This window comes from Arvicanthis niloticus, chromosome 1 (assembly GCF_011762505.2).
Source record: "Arvicanthis niloticus isolate mArvNil1 chromosome 1, mArvNil1.pat.X, whole genome shotgun sequence".
In the NCBI taxonomy this organism is placed as follows: Eukaryota; Metazoa; Chordata; class Mammalia; order Rodentia; family Muridae; genus Arvicanthis; species Arvicanthis niloticus.
This window is the reverse complement of record NC_047658.1, coordinates 102975065-102987562: the sequence shown is the minus strand read 5'-3', so window position 1 is coordinate 102987562 and position 12498 is coordinate 102975065. Positions and strand designations below refer to the sequence as shown.

Genomic DNA, 12498 nt, shown 5'->3' with positions numbered 1-12498 from the left:
TCCTGGACTACCACAGGTAAAGCTCAAATTTGGCATAGGAGAAGAAATATTTTCCTCTCTATAGTTTTCATTTTCTGAGTGCAACCAAAGCAATCCTTGTAAGCCCCTGATTCTAAAGGAGCCAGAATCAAAAGAAGCCTCGAGTCATGTGTGGCCATTGACCTTCACAGAGATACCCAATCAGCCATGTGGAAAGGAGGGTGGCAACATCAGACTGGGACAGGATGGGAGGGTCTTCTTCATCCTCACTCTCAAGTGTTCATCTTGAGAAATGGAGCTAACGGGCTCTGTCTTAGCTGAGGGGAGGAGCCAGTGACAGCTTACTCATGATGGGGGATTCAAAAAGAAGGAGAAAATCAACAAAGTGAAAACATTTCATTGACTGGTCCCCACAGAACGGAGGATGTCCCAATGAGCAAGTCTAAGCTTTGTAGCTGAAGGAGATAGACAGGTGTCCCTCCCGTCCTGTGGGTGGTCATGACACTGAATCAGAGTTTTCTTGTACAAGAGGCAGAAGCAGAAAGAAAACATGTCTCCCACCTTTCTTTCCTTGTCTGGAGAAAGTTCCTCTCTGTGGGGCACCTTAGAAAGTATAGTTTGCTCTCTCAGAGATTGTCCCCAGCAGGATAACTAGGGAATTTTAGAGAGGACCTAAAATTTTGTTTAAAAACTCTTGCATTTCCTCATTTGTGAGCGCGTGTGTATACATGTGAGTATTTGTATATATGTATGTGTTAGGTATTTATATGCATATGCAAGACTATAACTGTTGTAGTAATGTATTCTGCGTGTATGCTGTATATATGTTTTGTGTGCATTATGTATGTATAGGCTGGGTAGAGCACAGCCTGGAAGTGTTAGGCTGACCATGTGGTTTTCCCCGCTCTTTGTGCCAGAGAAACTTTGACCCTCCATGGTGGCTGAAGACAAGCATGCGTCTGGGCTTTGCTGAAGCCCCACACCCAATTCTTTCTCCAACCTCAATTTCCATGGCATTCACTAGTCATTACTCCCTGCATCTCCTGCATCTTATGAAGTAGGTTTGTGGCCATTTCAGAGTCCTGAGTACTCTCTAGATGGATGCTCTGTCTCACAAGAGACCCTTTACTTAGCACGTTGCCAGACTCCTAGCAGTCTGAAGCCTTTTTCAGGGAGGGAGGACCAGCACTGTGGGCCATGATAAAACTCTTGAGAGCAGTTGCTCTCAACCTTCCTAAAGCTGCGACCCTTTAATACAGTTCTTCATGTTTTGGTGAGCCACAATCACAAAATCATTTTCATTGCTGTGTCCTATCTGTAATTTTGCTACTGTTAGGAGTCATAACGTAAATATTCTTGGAGACTGAAGTTTGCTAAAGGGGTCATTACCTACAAGTTGAGTCTACAAGGGTACACTGCTCTAGAATGTCACCTTACCCCCACGCACACTGCACTGTCACAAGTCATGCAAGGGAAGAAGTCAGGTGTGGCTCCTCCCTAGATCTACCTCCCTAACACCTCAGCCTAGAAAAGATACACCTCTGACTCTTTCTGGGGGTATAGACCCCTAGATTCTAACGTCCTGGGGAGTTACTGCTCCAGGCCTCCAGTTAGAGCCAGAATGTAGAGCAAGCCACTCAGCAGCACTCCTCCATGGTCTTTGAATCCACGTTCCTCCATATTCCTTTCTTAAGTTTCCACCCTGACTTCCCATAGTGATGAATAGTGATTTGGAAGTATAAGCTGAAATAAACCCTTTCTTCCTCAAGTTGCTTTAGGTAATGGTGTTTATCACAGCAATAGAAAACCAACTGAGACACTGGGGAATCACAAATCCTATTTGCCAGTCAAAACTGAAAAACGACTTTCTGTTCCTTCTGGTCTGTGTGTGTATATCCCCCAGAGCCCTCAAACCCCCTGCTTCAAAAGGGAAAGGGCCTGAGACTCCAGGATTTACAGGTTATGAAAATACATCTGAGAACACAGTTTTAAAATATGGTCCCCATTGTGTAGCTCGGGTGTAGGTGTTAGTGCAGTGTGCTGCACTGGTCCCTCTCTGTTCCTGGGTTGTTTTGTTTTCTTGGTCTATGTTGACAGTTTACAGGGAGCTACTAGCCACTGGGTAATGAGAAGACGCTCCGGCATGAATAAGCCTAAGAAATATGGGGAGGAAATGGGAGGGAGAGAAAGAAATCCCCAAGACCCAAACATCTCTGGCTACTCAAAAACAATGCAGGTTTTGGTTTACTACTTCAGATGACCAGAGCTAATCGGGTTCCCGCCCTGAGTCTCTGCCCCTAGAAGCCTGGCTCAAGAGCTTCCTGGTGTTTTCAGAGCCACAAAGCTTGCTGGGGAGTCCGAACAGAGGCCCACAGACACATGTGAGCTCTGAATCTCTGTTGTGAGCTTGGTCCTCGGGGAAAGGGGTGTGTGGAAACTGAGCAAAATTGTTATTGACGAGGTTCAAAGAGAAACCGAACTTTTCAGCTTGAGAAGTCTATTTGAAAGTTAAAAAGAAAAAGAAGGTACCGTTTGAAAAACCATCGTAACACACATTCATGGGCACAAACATGCAAGCTGCCCTTAGGTATAGGATGTCTTAAAACTATAAGCAGCATCTGAGGGGTGATGCCTATTTAAATGGTTTTTGTACCTGTCAACTATTAGAAGGCTTACTTACTGAAATAACATTCATTTTTACTAAATGAAGTTCCCTGGTTCTCTGGGCAGCATCTCATGGGATGGGAGATTCTGTGATGGATGTGTTTTGATGATAATGGTATTTCCTGGTGTTTGTTCCCTAGAATATCATTTTGCAACAATGAGCAGTGCTCCAATTTCTTTGAGCAAGGATTCTCTTTGCTCTAAACTATTACTGAGGTCTGGTGGCTGTGCTTCCGTTGAAATGTAGTGTGTTCCATAAAGGACTTGGCATTTGTGAAGTTCTAAGCCAGAGGGGGTTAAACTAGACAAAGTTACTTGTCCTTTTCAACAAAACCAAAGCCCAGGAGGTCTGAAGATGTAATCCGCAGCCTCCAGTCCGGCCGCGTGACTGACTGCAAGTGGCGTAGCTTCACACTGAGTGCAGCCAGGCGGGTTCTTTGATTCTCTGAATTCAGAAAGCTAAAACCAAAACTATACTTCATCGGCTAAATATCCCTAGGTTGCCTTTTTTTTTTTTTTTTTAACCATCCCTTCTTTTTACTTGCCTTCATTTGTCCTTTTTCCTTCTTTTGTCTTGGGACTTAGCTGGAACTGAAAAGGAAAATAACTGTTGTGTTTCATTGTGCAAATCTCACCAGCCTGGGAGGATAGAGACACCAGCTTATGGCCAAGAACAGCAGGCACCTGCAGCAATGAGGAGGGTGAGGAGGGCAGCTCTGGCTCCTAAGAATGGGGTTCCAAGTCTACCAGGCCTCAGTGGACGCTGTAGCCTAATCCTCCCATGCTGCCCCCAACCTGAAGATGACCATGCCAAGCCGTGTCTTGGGTCCTCAGTGCCATTTCTAATGGCCTACTGTAGACTGTCCTGCAGTCTACAGTGGGATAAAAGTTGGGGGTGCTGCTGCTACAAACATGGCTCCTGCTTTGTCCCTCTCTGCGTGTCCTACCCAGACAAAAAGTCCTTCCACCTTCAGGGCTTCCTCAAATAGCACAGACACCTGTGGTGCCTGTAGATGCCTCCTTGACTCAGAAAACTGTTCTGCCCACCAGTTCCACCAGACACCCCCAGAGCCCTTCATAGCTTTAACTCTTGCTGTGTCTGAAGGGCTGCACGCCTGCCTTAGGGTACCAGCTTGCAATTCTGTGACCCCCTTTTGGACCCACTTGGCCCTCATCCCAGCTCACACCAGGCCCCATCTCTGCATGGCCTGGGCCCACTATCAGCAACAGCACTGTGTGTGCCAGGAGGCCAAATTAATTAAATCACCAATTAGTGGCAAACAGCAAACCCCTCATTCAACCCTGGTCTTGTCTTCTGTCCCTGTGACCATGTGTGACTGGAAGTCAGAGGCCAAGTGATGCAGCGGGCATGACAGGGAACAGGACCCCTTTCCTAGGGGTCTGTGCTGCAGCTCTTGCAGCTCTCACATCTCCACTTGGTGTGCCTCTCTTGCACCTTGCGGGTGCCCTTTAAGACATGGTGTCAACCTTCTAGTGCTTTCGGCTATCTCCAATGGGCGTGTTCTGACCTACGGGCAGCCTCATAAAGAGTGACCGTTGACACCCTTTAAAAGTCATAGCTCACCTCCAGGTCACCCATTTGCTACTAGGGCTACTCACTGGAGAGCACTGATGCTACTATTATCTTTATTCAGGCCTACCTAGGAAAATAATGATCAAGAGAACCTAGTCCAGGCCTGGGATGCCAGGACTGGTAAATAGCAATATGCATAGGCAAGCCAGAATGAAGCAGAAACTCTCTATGTAGACTGTGTCAGAAGTGCCCATGTGCAGTTAAGGTTTCCTGCTCATCCCAAGGTCAGTAAGGAATAACAAGCCTTCCCAGGCAGGGCCAGGTAAGCAGCTTGACTGACGAAGCCCATATAAGCTTCCCATTGCTTCGTCTGAACATACTTGGAGCACAGCTGTTCCCACTGAAGTTATTTGTGGGAATTTTAGGACAGGCGGCATCCACAGCCTCAACGTGTGCCCTGACAAATGCCAGGATGCAGAGCTATGGGAAGTCCCATCACCGCCACAAAAGCCATGCCCAAACTGCTGGCTAATTGAAGCTTATTTACAGCAAACCACAGCCTCCCCTCCTCCCAAATTGCTGAAGTCAGGTGAAGCTGATTCCACGCAGGCAGAGGGAATCAACAATTTGATGTGGTGGGTTCTTGATGCTTTTGCGTGGTATCAAGAAAACATTCTCCTAAATGTTTTCTGCAAAGGCAGCAGCTCGAGAAGAATGAAGAGGCCTTGGCCAGGAACTGTGCACAGATGGTACCCTAGAGGGTGAGCACCCCAGAAGCCCATCGTGGTGTTTGGATTCTATAGGGAGAGAAACAAAGTTATTGCAACTTTATAAGCTTTCAGACGGAGACGCAGAATACTAATGGCTCACTGTAAAATGAAAGCAACACTAATGATTGTGTTCATTAGCAAAACGATATTTGCTGGACCTGCATTAGCAGCTTTGGAATTGCAGGTGATAATAGGAACGTGAAATTAATTTCATTGAAGGAATTGAAGAATGATTTATTTACAGCAAACACCCATTCTCTGTGAAACTCCCCTGGCTCTGTTAAACATATCAGAGCACATAGCTCAGAGCCAACAGTCAATCAGAGATGAGAGAGAGAGAGAGAGAGAGAGAGGAGACAGAGAGAGTTTAAAAGCATACCAAGTGAAGTGTATACATGTATGATGTATACAATAAAACAGGCTCATATCCACCTCATCAAAGAATAATTTTTTTAAAAAATAAAGAAAAACAAACAAAACTCTCGACCCCATGTAAAATAAACACGGGAAGGAAAAGATGCATATCGAGGTATGCAAAAGTGCTCATCAGGTGACGGGACCCACATGGTGGAAGAAAGCTGACCTCCACACATGTACATACAGGTGAGTGCACACACCACACACACACACACACCTGAATGTAAATATATAAAAATTAAGTTGGTAAGAAAAAGAAAGCAAACCTCCTGTGTACATTTGAGCGGCTACACAATAGAAATATTATGTTAAAATTTGAGAAATGATAATTTTGGCAGCATGCCCTTTCTCTGCTCACTCTGATGGTATTGTGTAATCATATATATGTATGATTACCACACACACATGCATGCACACATGCACGAGAGCACACATGCATGTACACATGCATATATGTATATATCTGTGGTGGGCTTTTGCATTTGGATATACCCTGAAACCATAGCCTAGACCAAAGTAGCTTGCCAGCACTTTGAGAAAGTTCCCTGCTGTTCTAATTAATCCTGCACCCCAAAGAAGTATCATTCAGAATCTGGTGCACTGGGCTGATTCTGCCTGAATTTGAGTTTTATCTAGCAGAACCGCCATGGGTACAGCTGCGTGTCTGGCTTCTTTCCCCCAGCACAGCATTTTTGCAATCCATCCATGCGATATTGTGGAGTGATTTTCTGAATTTGGCTCACCTCAGTCTGGATGTCATTTGCTCTGGTTCTGTCTGTGGTTGGTTTTTGACTCCTTAGTCATCTGAAGCAAGTCTTCTAAGTGAATGGCTTCATTCAGATAAAGCCTAGTCAATTCTGTGTGGCCTGTGGTGTCAAGTGTTAGGACTGGGAAGGATCAGAGAGCAGAGTCCTAAGACAGCCACAGCTGGGAGGCCTGGGCTCAGCCTGGTGGTGGCTCTAACTTTAGGGCTCTAAAGAAGACAAAGGATGAAGCGCCTTGGGGATTCCACAGGCAATTTGCAAGCACAGCCTCAGGGAACATGTCATGCAGGACCCTCTTGTTTTTTTAAGTTCAGCTGCTGTGTCATGCACCCTATTTACCATTCATTTTCATTTGTAAGGTCAGCCCTGCTGTGGAAGCAAAGACACACATGTGCTTCTGTAAGCACGCTGGGCTCACAGACCTGGGCTCTGGATGTACCACACATCTGCACAGCAAGAGCCTTGTTCCCCTCTCCTGATTATCTCACTACAGGTCTCTTGGGGACATACACTACCTCAGCCTCTTGCCTGTGTTTATTTATTAATTAGTTCGTGGAGGGGAAAACTGTCTCCCCTTTTAAGTTATTATTTAGATAGTTATCTAAATAAACAGTGCTCTTAAATTTTTCCCTTGGGAAGAACCACTACTAACTCCACCTTGTCTTTTTGCTGAAATTGTGCTGTGACCAACTCTCTGAAAAGACCTTCCTAGTTCTGCATTGTGGAGGGCCTGCTGGGAACTCCCAAAAACTAGAATCCCAAGTTTAATCTCATTTCTGAGGCTGGGGGTGCTAGAACGAGAAGTCTCTTTGCAGCACAGTGAACAGGTGCAAAGAGCTTTAAAGAACTGTCCACCAAGAATCAGCCACAAACTCCAAGCTGCTTTCAAAGCAGAAAACGCAATTTCAAATCTACCAAGCCATCGAAAAACTTTAAGAGGAAAATGAGCCTGGGTCCCTAAAATATTTCTCCCACCATGGAGATATTCAAGTGGTAATGTCATGCCTACAATATAAGAACAAGACAATGTCACAGTCCTTAAGTATCAGTCCCTGGTGGCATACTTGGTACTAGCACAGGAAAGCTGAGTTAGGAAGACTGAGTTCCAAGCCAGCCTAGGCTACTTAGACTTTGTCTCAAAAGTAAACAAATAAATAAATAAACAAGTAAATAAATAAACCTCACAGACAAGAATAAGATAAACTCCATATACATAATATGAAAGGCCTGATGAGGCAATTTTCAAATTAAAAGGGATATGTGGCATAAAGGAGACAAGAATCTACAATATAGTGGTGGTGAATATCCATGTAACATACTGTGGGTTGCTTCAGAAATATTCTAGGAAGTCTTCTATCCTAGTTAGAATGAAAATGGTAGAATTCACGTATTTTATGAAGACAAATGTAACTTTTCATCAATGATAACAAAATCAAGATGAGGGAGAGGTCACCTTCCCCAAAAGGGTCATTTCTGCTTGCTGCAAAAACGGAGAGGCCCCCTGCCCATGGGATTCTAGAAGAATTTTATCCTTGAAAGGTCCACTTTGGTAAAGCACTTCAGCAAGGATTTGTGGCAGCTACCAACCAGAGATGGGACAGCCAACTTGGTGTAGGATCCCAGCAGACATGTTTGCATGAGTAGTGGAGACAGATAGCATTGAAGACACCCAGAAGGGAAGTCCATGAGGCAATGGAGATATGGACTTGGATTTGTTGGCTATGAGCTCAGAAACACATGGATTGCCAGAAACAAGGAATACAGCACTGAGCAAACTAATATTCTCTTGGCACCTCCAGGAGGAACCCACCTTGTAAATACCTTGACTTTAGATTTCTGGTTTCCAGAGCATGGAGATTACAAATCTTTCTTAAGTCACTAAGATTTTAGTGTTACACCAGCATGATAAATGATTATACCAAACATCCCAGATCACTGGGAAAGCTTCAGTATTAGAGTCCAGAGTGGGAGACCAGTTCCAACAGAGAGCCCATCTTTGGGTATGGCAAACTCACTTCTGTATGTCATCCTGCCACCTGACTGTGCTGGCATCATGAACAGCAGGAAAGAAAAGGCAGGGGCAGCCAGAATTCAAAGGTCATCACCCTAGTGTGGACAGATCCAAGCTGAGACCTTTGTTCTGGGTTTTAGCAGCAGCAAAACAATGCCAGGTCACAACTGTTAGTTGACAAACAGAAGGCCGTATCAAAGGTTGAACATTCGGTGTGCCAAGCAGTTTTCATGTTAGGACATTTTTTATCCTCATGGCTAACATCAAAGGCTGTTGTAACTCACTCCATGTTAAGAGTGAGTGAACAGAGACCAGGCAGATAAAAGTCATTGGCTGAGATGTCCAGCAGAAAAATAGAGCAGGTAGGCTGCCCAGATGCCACATCCTGGGGAATCAGGAAATGGGAGCCTCTAGAGTCACCATGAAGATTCGCTCAGCTGTGCTGACTTCTTCTGGGTCCATGTTCACTGTGTCTGTTGTGATTTGGAGTTTCCTTCAACCTTTCTTTGGCTGTAAACTATGAAGGATGGTGGCCAAGTCAGCAACACAGAAAACCACCATCTTTTGTGACTCAGTATGTGAATCTGTTCCACACTGTGGCTAAACACCAGAGGCAGTTGAATTAAAAAAGGTAAGGTTTTGGCTCAAGGTTTTAGGGAGTTCAAGCTATGAAGCCTGGCTCCATTGACTTGGGTCTAGCACAAAGGAAGAAATATCATGGTTCAAATGAAAGAAAGCTGCTCACCTCCAAGAAGTCAGCAAGCAGAGAGCAGGAGTTGTGCACAACAGAGGTATGTCCTCCAAAGACACACTGCCAATGACCTATCTCCTCCAGTCAGGCCCTACCTTCCCACTTTTATCACCTCCTGCTAATGCCATCATAGTGTGAATCTGCATATGGATTAGACTGTGCATGAAATGCCACCCTCGTGACCTAATAGCCTCTTCATAGTACCAGCTGGGAGCCATACTATTTACACATGAGTCTCCTGGGGCATACTTCCTATCATAGCCATAACATGGTGACTGAGACACTCTCTGGAAGACACTTACAATAATGTTTTAAAATGCATCATTTCTGATCACTGGGAAATGTTCTCAAGGCCATAAGTCACACAATCTTGCAGGTAAAAACATTCCAGGACTGGAGAGATGATGGCTCAACAGACAGGCACATTTGGGCCACACAGGGGAAGATCAGAGTTCAGAGTTCAGGACCCATGTAAAAACCAGGCATTCGCCACAAATGCCTGCAATCCCAGATTTGTTGGTTGGTAGAGGCAAGAGGATTGCTTTGCTGGAGGTTGCAGTCTTACCAGTCTGGGAGCCACCAGTTCAGAGAGACACTGCCTCAAAGGAACCCATAATGAGCAGTAAAATAGGATACTTGACACTTTTCTCTGGCCCCCAACCTGGTACGCCAACCTGGGACACACACACATGTGTGCACACTCATACAAACATAGACACAAATTAGTGTATAATTTCAAATAATTAAAAATTACAGAGGTAGTCAGAGATATTTGGAAGAAAGATGTTTTTCTGCAGTTGTGTGACCATTAATAAGTTACCACTGATTGTCAATAACTGCTCCCTATTCTGTTAGTACACAACCCTAATGAAATCCATTGAGTCTCCCTGCCCCCACCAAGCAATATAAACATAGAAGGGGGACTACGTGGGAAGAGGAGAGGGTCAGTTGGAGTATGTGAGGGACAGGAGAGGATGATGGGAGGTCAGTTTTATCAAAATACATCACAATCATGCATGCAATCACCACAGTAGGATCGATTCCTAGTTGTACTTAATAAAGGCTAATGAAACACTTTTAGAACTCTAAACAGATATTTTCAGACTTACCTGTGAGTTTCCTTAAGGGTCAGTTGAATGTTTTCTGTAATTCATCCTTCTAGCTGCAGATCCACATCAGAACTGGCAGGAGCAGACCTGGGGTTCCCTCTGGCATCGGGCAAGGAGACTCAGTGGGATATTTGTCTCCTTTTTCACACTTCGATCAAGCTCATCAAACTTATGGTGCATTTATCATCTTTGGTTTTACTTCATCCAATTTTAAGACAGGTTAAAGAAGCCACTGAAACATAAAGATCTGAGGTTGCCCGTGACCTTCATTGCAGAGCCCCAGGGGCTCTTTATTAGGGACTGGGCTTGGTCCCACAGCAGAATACTAACAAATCCCGCCTCAGAGAGCAAGCAGAATCTGCAACACAGCTGTGTGGCCAACAGCCCAAGTTGTAACTCAGGTTAGGGAAATAAAGAATTTTAAAGAAAGAGAGGCAGAACTGGATGAACAAAATGCTCCAGGCTAAGCCTTCTAAATTCCTGAATTAAAACTCTCCAGGAGGTGAGAGCTGGGCAGGGAGCTCAAGAGGAGGAATGGAGGGGGTTGAGGGTGAGGGGACTAACTGCAGACTCTATGAACAAGCAGGCAAGGTTCTAGGGAAGCCATGGAAACCAGAAGTAAAGATGACTCCAAAGGTCAGAAGACAGCTCCCCGGGGTCCCTGTTCCATGACTAAAGCAGGTACAGAGAGAAGCTGCACAGACAGAATTAGCTTACATCTTCTGGAACTTTCCACCAGTCACTTGCGCCTCCCCAGAGATTCCTCGCTGGACTCATTAAGCAATGCATCTAAGATGAAAGGTGTCATTGATTGAGATTCTGAATAAACGAATGCATTAATATTTTACTAATAACGATTAAAATCGTCTAAGACAACCTCATTATACTGCGTTCAGCCATATACCAGGCAACAAAATGATGAAGAGTTATTGAGTTTCAATTGAATATGGGAGCATAAAGTTTCTGATGTGGCAATAACTGCAGACAGGGAGCCTTCAGTACAGAAGGATCTTCAGTACAGAGTTCCTTAGAAGCTAAGCAATCCAATCGGCAAGCTCTAACCAAGGCAAGTGGGTCAGATAGAGGAGACTGGAGCGCCTCTATCAGAGGAGCAAGGACATCTCCCCAGCCCTCTGCAAAGCTAGAGATGTCCTGGGCAGAGTAAGCTGCCTCAGTTTCCTACCCAGCTCCTGAAACTCCATGGCGCATCGACTACAGCTACAGAAAAATCGCAATGAAACCAGAACCCCCGCCTGCTTTCTACACACCACAGTGTTTCTGTGCCCTCTCTCTTCCAAGGCCTGCCTATGTCTTCCTGCTCTGGCTGGCCCCACTCACTGGTAAAGTCTCTCTTTTAAAAATCTGGGAATGCCAGCAGCATGCCAGGCCTGGAAGCCTGCCTTTGAAATGCCTCCAGCCAGGCCAGGGGAGGAAATATCAGATTCTTCACCAGAAACCCATTTGCATTCACTGTGAAACTCAAGTCAAAAGCCTGAGTTGCAAGGCTTTAAATGCATGCCCCGCAGCACAGGAGCCAACAGCAGTTCCCACGCTTGAGGTCAGCCGAATCCTAAAGTCACCCTCCTCCCAAATAGCCCTGTTCACCAAGCCTTTTTTAAAGTAACAGGTTCTGAGATTTATTCTCAGTATCAAAAGGGAAGCAAGATCTTAGAGACGCAAGCTGCCTCTACCCTCTAAAAGGCTAATGTCAGTCCTTAAAATTCTGTGTCCCTTGCTTCAAAATAGAATGCTTGTACCATGTCCTCTGTCGATGAGTTACATACATGACATGCTTCGAATATTGTGAGTCCTCATGGAAAAGCAGGCCACCACAGCTACAAAATCCTTGCCTCTGAGTTTAACAGGAGCCTCGCTTGGGCATCTGGGAGTGGAGATGGGCCCATGTCCTGTTATCTAAGAGGCCACCTCTCCCTGGGACCCATGGCTGCTGTCACTTTCTCTCTGCTCTTCTTGTCACTAACTTTGCTTAATGACCTTGTTCTCTGGGACTTAGTGTTTCTCCAGCAGAGAACTGGGCCCAGCTCTGCATGGTTGGAGTTGGGGGATTTGATCTCTGGCTGAGACCCCAGAGTAAAGGGGCAGAACCACGTGGGCTGTGATGGGACCAAGCGTTCAGTACATTTTTTTTTCTAAATGGATGTTCAATATTTTAAGTGGCACATCAGTTACTCTTGGGCATTCTTATCCAGCTCACTCCATCAGCTTCAATAAATGCCAAATTAAAAAGAAAGAAAAAGAAAGAAAGCTTGTTCTTTCGTTAGTGTGTGTGTGTGTGTGTGTGTGTGTGTGTGTGTGTGTGTGTGCGTGTGTGTGGTATATGCTCATGTGTATTATGGGATTGAAACTCTGAGGTGAAGAACAAAGGGAAATAGCAAACCAAAGGAAACAAAGGCACTGGGACTAAGCACCTTCCTGGTCTTCATGACAACCAGATGCACAAGGAAGAAGATATCTCACCTTCTTTGGGAACTCCCCATT

The 12498-nt window shown here is 45.1% G+C and overlaps 1 long non-coding RNA gene across 1 annotated transcript; it reads right to left on the bottom strand.

Annotated features, from left to right (window-relative positions):
- Positions 1 to 3129: 3129 nt before the first annotated feature.
- On the bottom strand, positions 3130 to 10917 carry LOC143434213 (uncharacterized). Its single transcript, XR_013103553.1, has 3 exons — positions 10717 to 10917; positions 10000 to 10231; positions 3130 to 4974 (listed from the first exon to the last, which is right to left on the bottom strand). It is a non-coding gene; the product is annotated as an uncharacterized LOC143434213 (long non-coding RNA).
- Between the last annotated feature and the right edge of the window lie 1581 nt (positions 10918 to 12498).